Source organism: Diabrotica virgifera, chromosome 1 (genome assembly GCF_917563875.1).
Source record: "Diabrotica virgifera virgifera chromosome 1, PGI_DIABVI_V3a".
Taxonomy (NCBI): domain Eukaryota; kingdom Metazoa; phylum Arthropoda; class Insecta; order Coleoptera; family Chrysomelidae; genus Diabrotica; species Diabrotica virgifera.
The window spans coordinates 268651442-268674576 of NC_065443.1; the positions used below are offsets into that span (position 1 = coordinate 268651442).

At 31.2% G+C, this 23135-nt stretch overlaps 1 protein-coding gene across 3 annotated transcripts in view; it reads left to right on the forward strand.

Annotated features, from left to right (window-relative positions):
* Window positions 1–23135, forward strand: part of LOC126884417 (uncharacterized) — a 592334-nt gene that overhangs the window by 498234 nt on the left and 70965 nt on the right. The gene's annotated exons all lie outside the window — the stretch shown is intronic.

A 23135-nucleotide genomic window follows, 5' to 3' on the forward strand; every position in this document is an offset into this window, starting at 1 on the left:
AAAACATGGAAAGTGATGCAAATGCTTGTCCGTGGCAACAACTAAAAGAGTCGAGATCAAAAAGAAAACGTAGAAAAATAGCAGAAACTACTGAGCAAGGTGCTTCAGTAAGCACATCTAATAGGTTTCAAACTCTCTCAGAAGAAAACGCAGATACAAACCAAATCCATACCAGTAAAAGAAACGATGACAACCCAAATACCCAAACGAAAGATCCCAAGCCGCCCCCTATTTATGTTTACGGAGTAATAGACTACAAAGCAATGACTGACTCTATAGCGCAAGTTACTGAAGATGAAACATATTATACTACCACTCTTCCTGAAAATGTTGTTAAAATAAATGCTAAAACACCTGATTCTTATAGAAAAATAATAAATTACATGAGAGAAGAAAAAATAGTACACCATAGCTATCAACTCAAACAAGAAAGAGCATATAGAGTCGTACTAAGAGGTTTACACCATTCTATACCCTTAGAGCAAATAAAATCTGAATTATTAAGGCAAGGCCACACAGTCAGAAATGTTTTAAACATCCGGCACAGAGTAACAAAAGAGCCCCTACCATTATTTTTCGTCGATTTGGAACCAAAAAACAACAATAATAAAGTTTTTAATGTGGAATTTATATACAATACCAGAATTAGAGTAGAAGCTCCGAAACACAAGAACACCATTGTGCAATGCACTCGATGTCAGGCATACGGACACTCTAAGTCATACTGTTATAAACCTTATAAATGTGTTAAATGTGGAGGATCACACGACACCAAAAGTTGCACAAAGCCGAAAGACACACCTGCAACATGTACTCTTTGCAAGGGCAACCACCCAGCGAACTATAAAGGCTGCACTGTTTATCGAGACTTATTAAAAGCAAAGAACAGGAATAACGACACAACTGGACCTAGAAACACACAAGGATACATAAATCCCAATCCAGCACTGCACCAAATGACTCAACAATATGCGCAAAATGGAATGAATTATGCTCAAGTAACCTCAGGAAACATCAACAGACCAAATAATGGTGAAGATATAACACACATGATGTCAAGCTTCTTAAATGAATTCAAAAATCTATTTAATCAACTTCTGAACCAAAATAGCATGATTCTGAACATGCTAACAACAGTCATTAGTAAAATAACGAATTAATGGCTCCATCAATTAGAATAGCCGCCTGGAACGCCAACGGGCTACCAAACCATGTACTGGAAATCACAGCATTTTTAAAAGTAAATAAATTAGATGTTCTTCTCATCTCAGAATCACACTCAACCGAAAGAACAGTAGTAAAAATCCCTTTATACACAACGTACCTTACTCATCATCCTGATGGAACTGCTCACGCAGGAACAGCAATTATTATTAAATCTTCTATTAAACACTATTTCCTACAAAATTACGCCACACCTAAAATACAAGGAACCATACTAAAAATAGAAACATTCACATGGCCACTTGCCATTGCAGCAATTTACTGTCCTCCTAGACACTCCATATCAATTGAAGAATACGAGACCTTTTTTCAAGAACTAGGACCCCGATTTATAGCAGCTGGAGACTGGAACGCCAAACACACCGTATGGGGATCGAGGCTTATAACACCAAAGGGTAGAAATTTATTGGCGTGCTCGCAGAGAAATAATTTAAACTTCCTTTCGACAGGTCAGCCAACGTATTGGCCGACCGATCAAAACAGGATTCCTGACCTGCTAGACTTTGCCGTTATCAAAGGTATCTCAAATATACATTACAAAATAGAACCCAGTCTTGATTTAAGTTCAGATCACACCGCAATAATCATAACACTAAGTACAACTGTAATTTGGAAGGAACCTGTGGCAAAACTCTGCAATAAAAGAACCAACTGGGAACAATTTCAAGCTATTATTAACACAAATATAAACTTAAAACATCGAATTAAAGAACCCCGTGAAATAGAAAAAGCAGTGCAACATTTAACAGAAGTAATACAAGATGCTGCATGGAAGTCAACTCCAGATGATAAAAAAATTACCACCCATGATCATAACATTCCTTTACAAATTAAAGAAATTTTAAATGAAAAAAGAAGAGCTAGAGCCAAATGGCAGCGGTCAAGGAATCCCCGGGATAAAACACAATTAAATCGGTTAACACATCAACTGCGTACAGCTTTAATCCAGGCCCGTAATGAGACTTTTAAATATTACATCTCCAACCTAACACCTAATGACCATTCATTATGGCAAGCGACCAAAAAATTCAAGAGACCAATAACATCTATTCCACCAATTAGAAAATCGGATCTAAGCTGGGCAAAAACTGATGAAGAAAAATCAAACACATTAGCACAACACCTCGCCCAGGTATTTAGTCTACATACAGAAGTCAATGCTGAAGATGAAGAAGTATACACATTTCTCGACGCTCCTTGTCAATTATCACTACCACTGAAACCATGTACACCAACAGAGATCTGGAAGGCGATAAATAAAACAAACCCTCATAAGGCTCCAGGTTATGACTTAATTAATGGTGATGTACTAAAGCATTTGCCTAGAAAAGCGATAGTCCTGCTAACTATTGTATATAACAGCATGATAAGACTGTGTCACTTTCCTATTCAATGGAAATACGCACAAATAATTATGATTGCAAAACCGGGAAAACCGCCTACAGAACCCTCCTCCTATCGTCCTATAAGCCTTCTACCAATAATGTCAAAAATTTTCGAAAGACTTCTTTTAGTCCGAATTCTCGAAAGAATAAACATAAATAACATAATACCTGACCATCAATTTGGCTTTCGACAGAACTACTCAACAATACAGCAGTGCCATAGGATTGTAAATTATATAAAAGAAACTTTAGAGGGAAAGAAAATGTGTGCGGCAGTATTCCTTGATGTGGAAAAAGCATTTGATAAGGTGTGGCATAAAGGCCTGTTGTATAAAGTGAAAAAGAATATGCCTAATGAAATATACCTGATATTAAAATCATATCTGAACGAGCGATTTTTCCAAATCAAAGTAAATACCTCACTTTCCAAATATCATCCTATACAATCCGGAGTACCTCAAGGTAGTGTCCTCGGTCCCTTCCTTTATCTCCTTTACACTGCTGATATACCTGCTGATGATGACATTACTATGGCCACATTTGCCGACGATACAGGAATCCTTACATCAGACGATAACCCAGATAGAGCTTCTAACAAACTGCAAAACTATTTAAGTTCACTTCAAACATGGTTAACAAAATGGAAGATTAAAGTAAACGGTGAAAAATCTTCACAAATTACGTTCACAACAAGAAGGATCGACTGTCCACAGGTTCATATTAACAACATTCCTATCCCCTTAAAATCAGATGTCAAGTACCTGGGACTCCATTTGGACCGAAAGCTGACATGGAAGAACCATATCAAAACCAAGAAAGCTCAACTAAATTTAAAAGTCAGACAAATGTATTGGCTGCTAGGTAAAAGATCCCAGTTATCATTAGAAAACAAAGTATTATTATACAAAATTATACTAAAGCCGATATGGAGTTATGGTATAGAGTTATGGGGCTGCAGCAAACCGAGCAACACTAAAATACTGCAAACTTTTCAATCAAAGACGCTGCGCATGATAGCGAATGCACCATGGTACGTCTCCAATATAACTATCCATAATGACCTTGGGATACCATTCATCGAAGATGTTATTAGACTACAGGCAACCAAAGCCCAAGAAAGAAATTTCGCCCATGAAAGTCAAACTATTCAACAACTCTATCAGCCGCCACTTGTGGGAAGAAGACTGAAAAGGACATGGCCAGAGGACCTAACTGATTAGGTGTATTGGAGAACCATCGATGGATGGTGCCCAAAGCATGCCAGGATTCAAGACTTTGCTACTATTTGCTAAATACTCTGTGTTGTAATTGGAGTAGATTGTAAATTTGCACTTAATAAAATGAAAAAAAAAAAAAATCTGTGAAACTAAAATTAACCTCTAAACTTATTAATCCTGATAATTTGGTATATTATGTACATATGAAAAAAGAAGAAGAAGAAGATACATACTGGAAAATGTGGTGACCAACTTGGACAGTCCATAGCGGCCAGCTTTTGAACTGAGTAGAGAGCTGTAGAAGAGTTTGCTATGGAACTCTAAGGACCTCATTGCCTTCCTTATGTATGAACAGAAAACAAAAAAAGTTGTGACTGGCTAAATGACACCCAAGTCTATGCCATATAAAAAAAAGCATTTGAAAGTTACTAAAGTTTTACAGGGGATAGATATGCATGTTTACAATAGAATTCCATGATTACTTCATTTTCATAAAATTTTGAGTTACTGCAGTCTTGCACTAAGAGTGCGTTATTCCCCGTTAGAGGGCGTTCTAACCATACTGCGATATAAATAGTTTTAATTTATATTGAGAAACTACGGTCGTGTTGGTGTAAATTTGTCTTCCTCAGAGTCTCCTTGACAACAGGTAGACCTAGAAAGAGTACTATCGGAGGATGGAGGGAGACATATTTAAATCAAAACGAAACCGTAGATTTTCTTATTTTACTAATGCCATACTCTGCATTAGAGTACACAGACTCGTTCCATACAGGTTCTCTGAATTGTAAATTGGAATATTTTCCTAACGGTGCCTTTTGATATTGTCATACCTGGGTTAAACAGAGAACTTGAACCGAGTCGAAATTCATTTTAATTATCACAATGTGTTTCAGTTAAAATAATCGACACGAGTGCAACCCATTCAGCAAAACGGTGAATTTGTTGTTACGTGATTTAGCAACTTTTTGAACTTTTGTTAAATTTAATCAATGCAATCGTAATACAAAAAAGTTAATATAATTCAGCTAATAATTTAACATACTATTTCTTAGTTCTAAGGCACGAAAGTACGAAGTTAAACGGATCAGATAGTTTTGTGTAATTGTAATTGTTGTACGATACACTTATTGTATGATTATCTTAAAAAAATGAAAAGCTTTAATTGCAATATACCACACAATAACTAAAAGACCGTCACTTATGTAAGTTGAAACAGACTGCGTAACAGCAATATAAGAGACTAATTTAAGAGATTTGTCTATAGAGACAATCTTTAAGAGACCTGTCTCTATAGACAAGTCTCTTTAAAACAATGTATATTCCTTACACTTATAGCATAAGTTACTTTTAAAATTTAACCAACTCCATTCTAAAATAATGGTATTGTTGATGGGCACACCTTTAGAGTAGATAACTAATTATTCCTATTTTCGAAAAGAATCAACATATTTCTTGGGTAAAGCGTTATTCACCTTCGACCTCCAGAGACCAATAGATTACCATTTCAGTAACTGTTATCCGTTTGTGTGAATAACCTGCCGGGACACACACAACTCGATTTTGTTTAAAAACGGAATAAAATGATAAAAATAGTATTGTAGGATCTGAATGATAATCAAACCTACACCTTCATGAACGTACAAGAGGTATTTTATTGGGGGAATTTCACCTCTATTTTCTTCTCGATTCGAAAACTATTTGGTTTGATTGACCAATATTTTCCTTTTATTGACATGTGATATTGATTAAACAAAATACAAATATCCAAATCGTCCCATTTTCATATTTCAGCCTTTAGATTTAAAACGTTTTCAAAATTGAATTGTTAAAATTTCTTGATTTCGTTGCATTAGGTACTTACATTGAAAATAAAACAACTTGATTATTTTCAAAATTTCTTGCTTATATTATGTAATTTAGACAACACATTGTTCTCTGTATATTTATGCTTTGGTAAAACCTGTATAATTACAATCTAATATATTCATACAAAGATGAAAGAAGTATCAATAGCACAAAAAAAAACTAATTTAAATATATCTTGTGTCACCTACACTTTATTTTTACTTTGTTCTTTGATTAGATATTTTTTGTTCCTTGCTTTTATCGTGGTATTTATACAATTTAAATCTTTATCTGTGTTAGTTATATTGCCTAATAGATATCGCCTAATGTTCCCATTTCTCAGTTTAATTAAGTCTCATTGACAGTAGATTTTATGATGTTTTTCAGTTTAGTTTCAATTGTATAAATCACAGGATTTTGATACGAGCCAACATCTGCCCCTGGGTATGTTTTCCTATATTTGACGGAGTTACTGTATCTATTTGTTTTCATCAGGGCCCCCGCAAGGCTGATTGGCGCCCGCGTGCGGGACATATTTTAGCGCCCTTTAAATCTATAAAACTAATAAGTATTTTTGAAAAATTTAAACCCAGAATGAAAGACTACATTATTACTGACGCCGAAAGTCCCTGAAAACTTCTATAATGTTTATTTTATAAGTTACAGTGGTGAAAATAAAAGAGAAGTGTATTTTAAATAATTGCAAATATCTAATTCGAAAGAAACTTTTTATTTATATTAAGGGACTCTCGGCCCTCGCCAATAACGTTATCTTTCATTCTACGATTAATTTAAAAAAAAATACATTTAAAACACATTGAAAATTTTGACAGCGACATTTTGCGCCTTTCCCCCTAAATTTTTTGCAACATTAATGAAGAACCCTGCATATTAAATTAAAAATATACATTTAAGTAAATAAACAATAATATTTTGTCATTTCAAAGTTTTCAAACAAATTTTATAGTGTCTACATAACTAGAAACCATAATATATGGAAAACTGTTTTGTTATTAATTTTACGAGAAAAAGTTATTCTTCATAAAAAGTTCTGAATTATCTAGAACTCAGAATGCAACCATCAAATATCAAATTTTACGAATCTTATACGAGGTATGTCAAAAAATATGAATTTCGGTAAAGAGCAAAGTACGTTTAGTTTTCACAATATTGAAAAGTTATTATGAAAAGTTGTTCAGCAATAAAAACTATGATTCTATATGCAATTCATCCTTCTAATTGAAATACAGTTGAGTCCGCGAGTCTTTACCCGTGCGTCATTAATACCTGGCGAGATAAAACACATACTTTTTATCTAGCATCATTCTCTTCCAAGCATGAAACTCATGACAAACCAGCTTCCGTTTGTTATTAAGTAAAAACACATGTTATTTTTATGAACCATCTAGACTCAGTGCATTGAAAAGAGATAGGTACAAAAAAAGACGATTCGGTATGTTTTCATATTTTAAGCACAATTTGTTTGACGTTTCTGCTTTGTTTACTTTTATGGCTGTCAGTCAGTTGAATTTTTTGCGGTTTTTGTCGAATTTTTGCGTTTTGAAGTTTCTTTATATTACACAAACAGTTGTTTTCACAACTAATTTTATATTGGGCTTTGAACTTTTAAGGTAAATAATTATATTTTGGCAATTAATATTTAAAACATACAAAGCTAACGTCATTCACACAGTAAAGAAATGATTGTGTTTAGATTTCCGTCAAAGTGAATAAAATAACAAAAATAATAGTACATTGTTTACCGGGTAGGAAAAGCTTAACATTCCTGGACGACTGTGAAGATTGCTAAGTCGAGGCGCAAGCCGAGACTTAGCAACACAGAGTCCAGGAATGTGGCTTTTCCTACGAGGTAGACATACTATTTTTCCGCAAATAGTTTAAAATTCGACAGATATTGATTGATTTAAAAAAAACGCGATAATTTTATTCCCAAATAAATGGTGCTTTGAAATTCCTAATAAAATTACTTGGGTTACTATGGAAACGTATTGAGGTTGAATTGTCAAACTTGACGCTTATAAATTTAATTGCTGGTGTTCTCGAAAGTAAAATGATAAGTGATGATGAAATTTCCATTCCTGGGACTCCTCCAGAGCTGGTTGAGGCAGTGAATACTGCTTCATTAGAATTATTGCCAAAGAAATCAAGAGAAAAGTACGAAAATGCATACAGACGTTTTATGGATTTATGTAGAACACTAACAACTGTACGGAAATATCATTTCCTTACAGTAAGGAAATGACATTTCCTTACAGTAAGGAAGTCCTGACTTTTTCTTCAAGAAATTTTGACAGGAATGTCAAAATTTCCTGGCGATTTGCGGAAAAATATGTTATTGAATTTTTTTATAAATTGTTTATTTATTTATTACTCAATAATAATAAAAAATTTATTAAGCTACTTCAAACATAGCTGTAATTCTGCACAAAAATTTTGAATCAAAACTTACATTTGACATTCTATATATTTGATAACGTCAAATTTTATAATAAAACCCGTAATCGGAACAGCAGCCACTTCCTGTCACTTGTTGTTGCGTGAAATAGATTTCCGACTTATTTCGTATGCTTTAAATGATGACGCACGGGTAAAGACTCGCGGACTCAACTGTATATTGTGATCTAGAAAGGCACTTTACTTTTGAAGGAAACTCACATTTTTTTACATATTATTTTATCTCATATAAAATTGAAAAAAATTGATAAGATTTGATGGTTGCGTCTTAGATTTTAGACCATGCAAAGCTTTTTAGAAAGAATATTTTATCGTACATTAATTGTACTTTTCAACAGCACTCTTTTCATTTATTAGAAATAATGTGATAAGTCTTTTATTAATAATGATTAGCCCTTTTCAATTATTACAAATAATGTGATAACTCTTTTATTATTATTAATTAATTAATCAATAACAATAAAATAGTTATCGCATTATTCGTAATAAATGAAAATAAATGAAAACGGCGTTGGGTATCTGTAATTTGAGAAAAAAAATTCAAGTAAAAGGATGTAATTGCATATTAAAACATAGTTTTTAATTAATTCCAAACAACTTTTCATAATAATAATTTTCGACATTGTGAAATATAAGGTACTCTTGATCGAAATTCATATTTTTGATACTCATAAGATTGACACAATTTTATATTTAGTTGCATTTTAGTTTATGTACTATGCAAAGCATTTTATGAAAAATAAATTTTTTCCGTAAAATTAATAATAAAAAAGTTTCCCATATGGTTCCAAGTTACGCAGACACAATGTCTTAATTATTTTCTTTTTTTTTTTTCAAAATAAATTGTAAATTGTGGATTTTATTAGAGGAAACCCGATTATAACTATTTAAAATGAATTATTATTATTCTATACAATGATTATGATACTTAAAATTTTCACAATTAATTTAATTTTTACACCACTTAAAATAACAACAAATAAAAAAGATTGTCCAACATTTTTTACACGAAAACAAAAGTTTAAAATCAGGATAAAACAAACCCAACGGATATTGCAATAATAGTCGTAAGTAATTATTAACACCAATATAAAATAAAATTTTAAACCTTTCACTGCAGGAAACCACCCGTTCACCAGTAACAGTAAATAATGTTTGTGCCTAATAAAAGCATAGACGAGAAGGGAACAGATACTAAGTCAAATACATAATCATAATTCATAATAAGATTCACTGTATACGAGTAAAATTGCTTGATCCAGCTAATTGTGTTTTTGTTGGAGTAAAACTGCTAAGTTGCGTTTTATGGGTGTTAATTTATGTTTCTACTTGTCAAGGAGCCTGATTTGATGTTTATTTGACTATCTTGAGTGTCGCTTTAGACATAAAATCGGTTTGATGGTATGCCAAGCCTAATTCAATCTACTTCAAAGAAAAAAATAGGAAGGAACAACAAAATGTAACATATTTTTGACGGAGTAAGTTCAATATTTCAGGACGGGAATAATTATTTTTCCAGTAAAAACACAATATTTGATTTTTGAGATTTCTCTAGCTGTTCATGAAATAACTAAAATTGTATATGAAAAATGATTATCTCATTTAAAATAAATATTCCTTATTTACCAAACCTTCGGTTTGGCGCCCCTTTGGGGTTACGGCCGCGTGCGCTGCACGCGTTGCACGTCCGGTTACGGGGGCCCTGGTTATCATGATGTATAGTCTACGCGGGGCTAATGGAGGAAGAGCATTAGTTATTATTAAATCTTCGCTCTTGACACCAAGTAAATTCTTTCATTATGAAAGTGACCTGCTAAGTCTTCTTTGGTCCCGGCGCCCCTTTTAAGGCGTGATACAATTGATCGATTTTCTCTTTGTCTCTGTTTTTTGTTCAGGCGTAAACTTCTATCAGGTTTAGGATTGCGTCTATATTCCTTAGGCCCATTTGGGCTGAAAATATTTATTACCTTCCTCATAAAACTTTTTTTTATTTAGTTATTCATGTTGAGTCGACAACTTTTTTACTTCGGAAATTTTTTGGGAGGGGGCGTTTCGTAAATATAGAGGTTTCTAAACTTTGGTGAGTCCGACAAATAGAGTACACTTAAAAATTTGTCAGACAATATTACCAATAAATTGTAAGCATTTTTATCAAACGATCCTGCAAAAAAATCATCATATACGACTCCATAGTGCACCCTCCATAGGGGTGGAAAGTGCACGCATCATAATGAGTCATAAAATTTATACCATGGCAGTTAATTTTTGCAGGATTGTTTGATAGGAATATTTATAACTAACTGGTAATATTGTCAGACTTAAGGGTAGTCTAGTTGTCAGACGCACCAAAGTTTAGAAATCCCGAAAATTTTCCGAAATAGAAAAGTTGTCCGACTCAACATGAATAACTGAATAAAAAAGTCTTATGAGGGAGGTAATAAATTTGAATGGTTTAAGACCTATTACGTTTAGGGCCTATTACGTAGACTCAATACCGATTAAGTTTTACTTACATTAATATTAGCCCGATCAAAGAAAAATCCGACCCCAAAAAAAATAAAGCAATAATGAAAATTTGGGAATGGGTAGTTGAAATTGTCTATTATTGTATAAGAAAAAGTTTACAATTCTACCTCCCCTCCATTTTACAAAAATGGAGGGGAATACCCCTCTCTCGAAGGTGGAAAATATATATTCAAAATAAGACCGGAATTGGATAAAATGACTAATTCTAAACAACTTTTGATCTATAGAGTTTTTTCACTAAGTCAATACTTTTCGAGTTATTTGCGAGTGAGATATCTCAAAAATTATTTTATCGAAAAAATATTCTTAGCAAAAATATAGCTTATAAAAAATTGAAAAATATCAAATTCTAAATCGAATATTTTAATGTGAAATAACTCAAAAACGGAGCAGCAATTTTCGGGGAAAATTCATGTTAGCTTTTTAAAAGTGTTTAAAAAAGGTTTATTTTTGTTTTTTAAAAAAACTTTTAACATTAAAAGTAAGTGAGTTACACTCAAAATATTATTGGTCCATTTTATTTTCTGGTAAAAAATCGCGAAAATCTCTCCCTAATTAGCATCACAAATAAATTTTATCATTATCACTTGACAAGTTACTTTGCTTATGTATCTATTATTTATATGATCTGTAAGTTTCATCGGTTCAAAGTGCTTATTTTTGAAAAAGATGTAGTTACAATGGCTTGAACGAGTAACTAATCACGAGTTTAGGCAAATTTAAACAGCCATAGCATAACCAATTTTTGTGTAACAAGAAAACAAAAAATCAAAAATATTCAGAAAAGCAAAATGTACTTTTTTTATTTTTTGAGATTTTTGGTATTACTAATAAATTCCATAAAAAATTCCATTTTTTTTTTCAAAATAAAAAAAAATGTTTTATTTTAAACACAATTTTTTTCAAAAATGAGCAATTTGAACCAATGAAACTAATAGATGATATAAAAAATACATAAGTAAAGTAACTTGTGAAGCGGTAACGATTAATTTTATTTGGGAAGCTAATTAGAGGGTGATTTTCGCGATTTTTTTACCAAAAAATAAAAAGGACCAACAATATTTTGAGCGTAACTCACTTACTTTTGATGCTAGAAGTTTTTTTTTTAAAACAAAAATAAACCTTTTTTAAACACTTTTAAAAAGTTGAAACGAATTTTCCCCGTAAAGTGCTCGGTTTTTGGTTTATTTCAAATTGAAATATTCGATTTGGAATTTGACGAAGAAGAACCTACTTTTCATTAGCTACAACTCTGCTTCTACTGGGTCTACAGACCTCATGCATAAACCATTTTTTTCAATATTTTTTCGCAGAAATACTTACTTTTTGCGTTATCTGCGAAAAACCGTCCAAAACATGTTTTTTTTTGATAAAAATGAACGTATTCACTCGCAAATAACTCTAAAAGGTATCCCTACGCCATTAATATAACAAGACACGTTTTATAATATACGACGAGATCTTTAATAAAATGACTAATTACCAAAATGACTCATTAATAATTTAATATTTCTACACCTCAAAATTTATTATCTAAATTTTATTAATACTTATTCAAATTAAAATTCGTTCTGAAATACTTCAACGATCTTCGAATACTTTTGTGACACAAATTGCATTAAATCGTAATTAAATCTTAAGAATATATAATTGGCTCGCATAACATTATTATCTAAAATTCTATGGGCCAATAAACGTTTGTTCCCACACATTATTGCCATAGAAGGTATAAAATATTATTGTTTCTACTACATTAATCACAAGTCGTATACTCTCCATGAGCGTGTCACAGAAGAAGGAATTTTGTTTTGATTTTTGGCGAAAGAGTAACAAGTCTGAACAAGTACTTTACTTGAATCAATTATTTTTTAAAGGAACTAAGTGTTATTAGGAAGTTTTAAGAAAACGAGAAAAATGTTGTTTATTTTTGCACCTCTTGATTTTTTCAAATTTTTATTCTTTTTTCATTAGTATGGTTCGATTAAAGGTGTATATTACGTAAATCAATCTAAAATTTTCGATTTTCATTATTGAACGAATTTTAAAAAAAAATTAACTTTCAGAAATATACATTTCATAAAACAAATTTAATTTTTTAGGTTTTTATATAATTCTCTACTAAAGTAATTTTATTGAGAAAAACAGCCACAAAAATATATTTTAAGCAAAATTAAAGAAATATTATAACTTAAAACTTAGATATAAAAACAAAAACGGAAGTTCCCTAGGTTGGCTGCTGTATACCATATAGTTAAAAAACTCTAACATGAAGTAAAACCACTTCTATGTAATTGGTATATTTATTAAAATCTAAAAAATCCCAATGGATTGAATAAAATGTGTCCAATTTAGAACGTTTAGACCTATCGGTTCATCATTAATGAATCTAGAATAAAATAAATAATCACACTATTAAAATTGAAAGATGGTTGAAATTTTGAAAGTTAGAAAAGTGTGGTTATGATTACTTACTTGAATACTTGCTAAATAGCCCCAGAACCAAACAATGGTTGAATTTATAATTCGATCTACATTATTTAAAAGTAATATTAAACAGGCTAAACGCCAATGTTACAAGATATAACGTCCGGCAACATGGTGAAACCCTACCAGGAAACTTAAGCAACCATCTTAGGCCAACGCTGACTATAAAGTGTCAAAAGTGTGTAAGCAACTGTCTGGAGTGACATTAACAGTTGAGAAAAAGGTAGTCGATTTTCAAAGGTTATTAACAAAAGGTCATGATCAAAAACAATGATAATATGATAAAGATTTTAATATCTGAAAATGTCTAACATTTTAAATCTATTGTTTTTTGAAAAGAAAATTGTGATTTACAAAATTTATTTAGAATATAAAAATTATTTTATGTTGACTGTATACTATAACATTAAATTGATCAAATTGATAAAAAGGAAGTATGAGCTGCTATTAATAATGATGAACAAAAGATAAAAACAGGTGATGGTGAGAGAGGAGAAAGAATAAATATTAGTTGGAATATTATTGTACAAATGAGTTATTAGGTAGGCACGTTATTTAAATCTATATTTTATTGGTGGTTTTGTATGTAAATTGGAAAATTATTGTTATTTAAATGTAAATGGAAATTTTTAAAATAATGGATTTGAGTTAGGATACAGTCAATATACTTAGTAGTATCAAATATGTAAATGAAAAGGATTGTAATTATTACGAGATGTTTTTTAAAAAATTTTGAGAGAATTCTTGCGACAAAGTGGGGGTATGTGAAATTGGAGATAAAGAAATGTAGGATTATAGCTCAGTCCAGTTGATACAAGAATGAAATTAAAATGAAATTAATATTGAAAATGTCTGTACTGAATAAAAAAAATAGTAAAACAAAGTAAGAAAACGAATATTGATATAATTTAATTGTAATAATAATGGGTCTGAATGTGAGAACTGAAATTAAGAGATGAAATGTTAGTTGGAGAAGTAAAAAATAAAAAATATATTTGGAAACAGTCAAAGACAAAAAGTAGAGGGCTGTGGTGTAAGGGAGAAAGGCAAGTGTAATAAGGAAAAGGGAGGGATTGAGAAAAGATGGGGTGTGGAATTTAAACTGAATGAAATAATGAAATGAAAGAGAAGTGAGAAGATAGTAGGGTGAATTAATTAGGTTAAGGTTATGATGAACCCCTTACTAACCTTAACCTAATTAATTCACCCTACTATCTTCTCACTTCTCTTTCATTTCATTATTTCATTCAGTTTAAATTCCACACTCCATCATTTCTCAATCCCTCCCATTTCCTTATTACACTTGCCTTTCTCCCTTACACCACAGCCCTCTACTTTTTGTCTTTGACTGTTTCCAAATATATTTTTTATTTTTTACTTCTCCAATTAACATTTCATCTTTTAATTTCAGTTCTCACATTCAGACCCATTATTATTACAATTAAATTATATCAATATTCGTTTTCTTACTTTGTTTTACTAATTTTATTTTATTAAGTTCATTTTCAATATTAATTTCATTTTAATTTCATTCTTGTATCAACTGGACTCAGCTATAATCATACATTTCTTTATCTCCAATTTCACATACCCCCACTTTGTCACAAGAATTCTCTCAAAATTTTTTAAAAAAACATCTCATAATAATTACAATCTTCTTCATTTACATATTTCATACTACTAAGTATATTGACTGTATCCTAACTCAAATCCATTTTTTTAACAATTTCCATTTACATTTAAATAACAATAACTTTCCAATTTACATATACAACCACCAATACAATATAGATTTAAATAACTTGCCTACCTAGTAATTCATTTGTACAATAATATTCCAACTAATATTTATTCTTTCTCCTCTCTCACCATCACCTGTTTTTATCTTTTGTTCATCATTATTAATAGCAGCTCATACTTCCTTTTTATCAATTTGATCAATTTAATGTTATAGTATACAGTCAACATAAAATAATTTTTATATTCTAAATAAATTTTGTAAATCACAATTTTCTTTTCAAAAAACAATAGATTTAAAATGTTAGACATTTTCAGATATTAAAATCTTTATCATATTATCATTGTTTTGGATCATGACCTTTTGTTAATAACCTTTGAAAATCGACTACCTTTTTCTCAACTGTCAATGTCACTCCAGACAGTTCCTTACACACTGTTGACACTTTATAGTAAGCGTTGGCCTAAGATGGTTGCTTAAGTTTCCTGGTAGGGTTTCACCATGTTCCCGGACGTTATATCTTGTAACATCGGCGTTTAGCCTGTTTAATATTACTTTTAAATAATGTAGATCGAATTATAAATTCAATCATTGTTTGGTTCTGGGGCTATTTAGCAAGTATTCAAGTAAGTAATCATAACCACACTTTTCTAACTTTCAAAATTTCAACCATCTTTCAATTTTAATAGTGTGATTACTTATTTTATTGTAGATTCACTGATGATGGACCGATAGGTCTGAAAACGTTCTGAATTGGACACATTTTATTCAATCCATTGGGATTTTTTAGATTTTAATAAATATACCAATTACATAGAAGTGGTTTTTACTTCATGTTAGAGTTTTTTAGATATAAAACATATCTGCAGAGTTTAAAACAAAATCGAAAACAAAATGGTTTTCAGCTCTATTAAGTTGCATTGTCTTTGGATTTCTTGGTCTTTCAGGAATTCATTATGTTGACGAAAAATTCCTGTTTATTTATTTTTGGCTAAGGCTTTGCAAATAGCCTCTTTTTGTTTCCAAAAAGTAAGGAATAATCGAATTTAGTTCTTTTCTGTACCAAACGCTAGGATTTGGACAAATAATAATTAATTTAACATAACAAAAAGAAAATGGCCGAAATTGCACTTATAGACCGGGAGATATTATACAGTAGTTCAGCCACGATTTTTTAAGTCCTGCCTTTTGCAATAGTGGAAGGGTAGCCGAGGTAATTACAATTTGTGGAAATATCCACAAATTTCTTATGACATTTTCCTGTAAAAAGTAGATTTTCCCAAAAAAGAAAAATAGCGTTTTGCGATGAATTTCTGAGTCCTGCCATATCCGTAGAATCACAGGATACTATGGATTTTAAGAAGAACATTTTTTGGGCAGGAGGGTTGCAAACGGGCTAACGGAGTATATATGTATACAAACATGTAAGGAAAATATTGAAATTTTCATGATTTTCTGTGTCCTGCCAACTAAATGAATTAAATATATTTATTTCAAAATGATCAAAAAAATGTTGGCATGACGTCTCCTACTCTTTAAGTATACTTGTCCCTTGGAAAATTATGCGCAAAATTTTTACCCTGATTCCGTGATTTTCTGAGTCCTGACTTTAAAAAGCTATAATACTCAAATGCAATCAATACTTTTTCGGTACTCGGCAGGAAGGTAGACGGTTCTTGTTCGACGGCAGGAGTCCTAGATTTGTAAGAAAATTCGTAAAAAATTCCACGATGTTCTGAGTCATGCCATTTTGCATATTTTTCAAGAATATTAATATAAGTCTATTTACAAAGAGGCAGGATGGTTTTATATTTATTTCGTATACAGGATGGGGCATTAGTGTGACAAAGTCCAATTACTCGTTTGTCGTAAGAGATACGAAAAAAAGTTATTTAGGTAAAACATGGGGCGAAGAGAGGATCATAATTTAAAATAAATTTCTAATATACAGGGCTACCCGTATTGGCTGTGTTTTTTTTAATGGAACACCCTGTATATCATTTTAAAATTCCTAAGATAATTTTAAGATAATTTAACATAATTCACATAATCCAAAAATGTTTCCTAAGGGAGCTAGAGCAGAACGCTTCCATTTCGATAGACAAAAACTGGTCTGCCTTTTTATCTTCCAGAGATAAATCGATTCCATAAATTGCGAATCTTTAGTACCTGTCATAGGAGTCCGTTTTGGGTAGGGCAACCGTTATTTTATAGCATAACTGTTTTGTCTTTAACTTTTAAGCATTTTTGACACTATATTATTAAATTGAGAGGTATTCTAGTACTAAAGGGTACTCTTGCTTTAAGTCGGTAGGAAGCACCGTTTTCTAGAAAAATCAATTTCAAAATTTTTCGTATTTTAAATTTAAGAAAAATTAAAAAATAAAATAAAAAACAAACGGTGTATTTATCGACTTAAAGCAAGAGTAACATTTAGTACTAGAATACCTCATAATCTATTACTCTACTGTCAAAAATGCTTAACAATTAAAGCAAGTTATGAGGTTTCGTTGATCTACCCAAGACGGACGCCTATGACCTATACTAGAAACTAAAAGAGAAATAAACTTACAAGTTTTCGTTTTTCTAAATAGTTTTTTTTAATTTTTTTTTTCAAATTCAAAAACCGAAAAATTTTTCAAATCGATTTTTCTAGAACACGGCGTATCTTACCGACTTAAAGCAAGAGTAGCTTTTAGTACAAGAATACCCCATAGTTTAATAATCCAGTGTCAAAAATGTTTAAAAGCTTAACACAGAAAAGTTATGCGATAAAATATCTGTTTCCCTACCCTAAACGGGCGCCTACGACCGGTACTAAAAATTGACAAATGATGGAATCGATTTATCCCTGGAAGATAAATAGATGTACCAGTTTTCGTTTTTCTAAATAGAAGTGTTTTGGAGCCATTTAAAAAAAAAACTAGTTAGAATACGCCATCTTTAAGGAGCTCTATCTTCCTTGGGAAGCATTTTCGGACGAGGTGAATTAAGTTAAATTTTCTTAAAATTATCTGAGGAGTCTCCGGGCTTCGATTGTTAGAAGAGTTTCTGGACACCCTGTATAATAGGTACAATCCCTACTATAACCAATTAATTGTAAAATTATTGATTTTCTTCCTATTGCTTTTATTACGTTTACTTAGATACAAATATGATCTAATCGCTTAAAATAAATAGGTTACAGTTTGGTATTAGATTTAAAACGTGTGTAAAAATCCGAGACATTACTCAGGAAAATAATATTTAATACCGTGCGATTCTTTTAAATAAAAATTAATTTTTATTTGTTAAATATCTTTGCGGTTATCCTGCCACGTTGTAAACGGTTTTAAATTAGTGTTTTTAAAGCATACTTGACATGGCATGACTCAGAAAATTGTGGTGGTATGAATATGTTTGTATAACAACCTGCAATGATTTTACTGACTTAAAATTTTATTTTTATATACGAAATAACTACACAACCATCCTGCCTCTTTGTAAATAGCTTTATATTAACATTTTTAAGATATGTCCAAAATGGCATGACTCAGAAAATAGTGTAACTTTCCACGAATTTTCTTGCACATTTTAAACTGTGTGTAGTAAAAAATGTGTAACTAAATATCCTGCCATTTTGAATAATGTCTACTTAAATTATTTATTTTATAATACAATTTATTTTAAGACTCCATTTTTCCACTATTTTCCACAGAATTTTCCACAAGTGCAGTTAAACATTATTAGACGTCATGCCAACATTTTTTCGATCATTTTCAAATAATTATGTTTAATTTATTTAGTTGGCAGGACTCAGAAAATTATGAAAATTTCATTATTTTCATTACATGTTCGTATATCCATATACACTCTTAGTCCTTTTGCAACCATCCTGCCCAAAAAAATTTCTTCATAAAATTCATAGTATCCTGTCATTCTATGGATATGGCAGGATTCAGGAATTCATCGCAACTCCCCATTTTTTTCTTCATGGAAAATCTAATTTTCACAGGAAAATGTCATATGAAACCCGTGGATTTTTCCATAATTTGTAAGTACCTTTTCTAAGCTTCCAGTATTGCAAAGGGCAGGACTCAGAAAATCGTGGTTGAAGTTCTGTTAATATCTCCCTGAGGAAGACTCCCTGTTTATTAGGCCCTTTCAGAAATAATTTATTTTTATTCTTTTTACTTTTATTTTGCTGTTTAGTTTTGTAGGTCTCACAGTATTGCAACATAAAAATAAATAAATAATTTATTTTCTTTTTGACAAACAGTATGTGCCGAATCGGCCTCATAAGTAAAAAAAAGAAAAGAAGGAGTGTATACACTCAAAATAGACAATGGACACTTAGACCACAAAATCCAAAGAGGAGTTGGACAATGTTGTATAGGTACTCTCACCATTATTATTCAGATGTCATTATTAACCCGGCACCTGCCACGTGGGGTGCTACCAGCACCCCATAACACATTTTTATCAAATATTTGGTACTTCAAGTTTGGTAACCGTGCTGTGCGTCATAGTAGCTTTCTATAATATTATATAGCATATATGTGTTAGTGCTTGAAGTGGTTATTTAGTGTCATTCTGAACTTATAGCTCTAAAGTCGAATTGGGGTGTCATCATGTGGCACTTAAAGTTTTTAATTTTTTTTGTATTTTTGATAAACAGGTCAAATTTACATTTTTTATTGAAGTACCTGATTTAAATTATTAATATAGACTCTATACTCGCTAAATCTTAATTTTTTTAGATATTTTACTTGACTTCATTTATTATGGCTTGGTACTTGCTAATTTGCTTATAACACCTTTTTCATTTTATTTTTTAACTTTTATAACATATTAGTGGCTAATAAGTTAATAAAACATGTTTATTTATATTCTTGTGTTACTCAACACATTATTTTGTTTTTTAAACAAGTAGATCGCAGAAAATTTTTAAGAGGTGCTGTGAGCACCCCACGTGGCAGTTGGCGCCTTGCAAAGCGACGTGGCAGGTGCCGGGTTAAAGATGGAGGTACAAAATGTAGAAGTACCTAAGTACCGGCCCTCGGATTTATCTGTCTGTCCTTCGTGTAGTATATGTGAAGTATTTGTTTGTTATATGTTAATTTAAGTTGCCACCACTGAAGACAAATGTTAATGGCAGTCGAGGATACCTTCCCCCTTTTTATGAAATGCCCCTGAAGAAGCTCTAGGTGGAGAAAATATACTTAGGCAATATTAAATAAAATTCAGTGCTCGATATCTGCTTTTTATTTCGTAAAATTCATATACATATTCGACGTTCAACCACTTCCTATCTTAATTATATTTTACGGTTGAGTCTAGAAACTCTAACACTAATAAATCTGTATAACCACTGGCTTATTATTCGCGTATTTTACGCCAATTTTCTCGCTGGGTTGGCTTGATAGAATTTGCTTCGTTTCACGCATTAATACACACCGCAACAAGTTGTAACAGCTGGTTTTGGTATTATGGTAAACACGGAAATCAATAATTCAATTTTACCTAAAGACAATTTTTAGATATTATTTTAAGGCAAATACTTCAAAAGTGGTGAATGTTATGAGTATTTTCGTTAAAATGTTCGTTGATATACAGATAATTTCAAAAGTTATGCATCACACAAAATTTTCGATATTATAATCTATTTTTGGAAACTACTGTTGGAGAATATTTATAAAAAAATATCATATCGTTGACAGAAATTTTTTGTTTTGAGAGAGATACTGTTTTTTTTTCCTTTAACTTAATGAATCGACATCTAATGTCCATTGGCATGGTACAGTGCATTTTTGCAATCAGATACCTAGCGTAATGTGTAGTGTATGTGTTGAGTGAATGTCTTGTTACTTTGAAAAGTCCACTTCATTGTCTTTGCAAAGAGACGCTAATTGTATCCTGTCTGCGGTACCTCCGGTGAGTAGTGATTCCACAAGGATAGAAACTATTTTCAGTAGTAATAACCCAAGGACATTGATAATTGTTCGAAAAAATTTTATAACAGATTTCGAAAGCTTGTTGCTTGGAAACAGACCGACGCCGTAGGCGGAGGTCTGTTGCCCGTAAGCAACAAGCTTGAGAAAGTTGTTAAAACATTTTTGAGCATTTATCAATGTTCGAGGGTTATTCGGATAGAAAATTTTTTGCTGGTTATGAAAAAAAAAAATACAGAGCAGAAACAATTTATTTAAATCTGCAATTAACAAAGGAACAATTAGAAAAATTTACTGTAAAAAAATTAATTTTCTTTGGTATATTTGATTCGATAATTTCATTAATATTCTCATCAGTATTACAACCAAATCGTGACATTTTGAAATATTGAATATTTGAAATATCAAAATCGAAATGAAACGAAATGTAGGTATCCATAGCTACATGATTGAGTGAAAACAGCCCATGGGATCTGTTTTCAGTATAATGTTGGTTTTATTGGATGTATTCAATCAGATGACCACAAATTAATTGATTTCATTGGATTTCTAATTGAGCAAAAAATTTTCAGTTTAATAAATTAATATGCTCTGATGCGCTATTTGTTATTCCCGTTCGTACTCTAAAAATAAGATCGGCTGTTATTCGACAGCTATGGCATTGAAACTTGAAAACTCGATAAGATTGGTGTGAACAAAAGTATTACCTTTGATACAAATTGTGTGATATAAATTAATTCTGTTTTAGTCCCTGTTAGTCACGTTATCAGCCTATAAAGCAAAGCATTTTTTAAAGCCTTTAATTCTTTCAGCTGACTTCAATTTCTTTTTCCATATTTTTAAGAGCCCTAAAAAATTCTTTCTAAATATATATTGAACAGAACAGAACAGTTTTTCAGTATTGGTATCGGTATTTTTATGTCGTATCCTGCAATTGTTTATTCCTGACCGTTCGTCTGCAACTGCGATAAAAATATTCTAGGCTGTGTAGGTAACCTACAAAAACATGACCAGCTAATGCCGATCTCCTTTGAGTATATGCCCGGTGTTAGCAATCATACTATAATTATAGCGGACATATAGCAGCCTACAACTATACAGGGTGAGACAAATAAAGGGCCTATTAGAAATACTTCGAGAACTAAAGGCAACAGAATCATGAAAATTTGAATTAAGGGGTTTTTGAAGAGTCATTTGTTTCATGAAAATATTTTCATCTATTTGCTACTTCCGGATATACCGAAATTTTTACACTTTTGGATTCTCTTTGATGTCTTCTTTCTTAAAATATGAAGTTTTGTAATGTTATATAGGGCGTTTTAAAATATAATTAAGATATTTTATTAATTTCTTAGCAACATTCACACCCTGTAGAATTGTAGTAGTTTGACATCTAAAACTCTACTTACGTTCAAATGATTTGTAATATAGTTTACTATTGTTAAGAATCATTAGTAAAGCTAAATTTTTAATTTTGGTATATAGGGTTGGTCGAAACTCGGAATCAGTATTTTCTGAGTTTTCTTAAATGGAACACCCTGTATTTTAGTATTATCATAAATGATATTTTATGGTACTTTTTTATTTCGTAAGCCTTCCCTATACCTAACTGCTTTAATTTGTGCTTAATTGTTAATCGCACCAACAATCTTAACTACGTAGGTAGTTTGATAGCTAAACCATTATTGGTAATTTTAATGATCAGTCTGGATTAATATGTATTTATTTCTGAAAAATTGTTTGTGATTGAATATTTTCACGGCCAACCTTATAAAATTTTACGTATTTTTTGTTGCAATTAATGTTTAGCTTTAATCACCAATCACTCACAAATTAAAGCAGTTAGGTATAGGGAATAGTTATAAAATAAAAAAGGACCAGGAAACATCATTTCATTACAATACTAAAATACAGGGTGTTCCATTTAAGAAAACTCAGAAGATATTCATTCCGAGTTTCGACCAACCCTGTATACTAAAATTTCAAAATTAGCTGTAATAATGATTCTCAACAATAGTAGAATATATTAAAAATCACTTTAATGTGAGCAGAGTTTCTAATGTAAAACAATTCTACAGGGTGTGAATATTGCTACGATATTAATAGAAAAACGTAAATATCTCTTAAACTACCCTGTACAATATTACAAAACCTCATATGTTAAGAAAGAAGGTATTGAGAAGAATCCAAAAATGTAAAAATAAACAGTTTGTCCCATTAAAAAAAACGAAGTTATAAGCAACTTCCAGTATAACCGGAAGTTGCACAGAGATGAAAATATTTTCATTTGATAGATCATCCTTCAAAA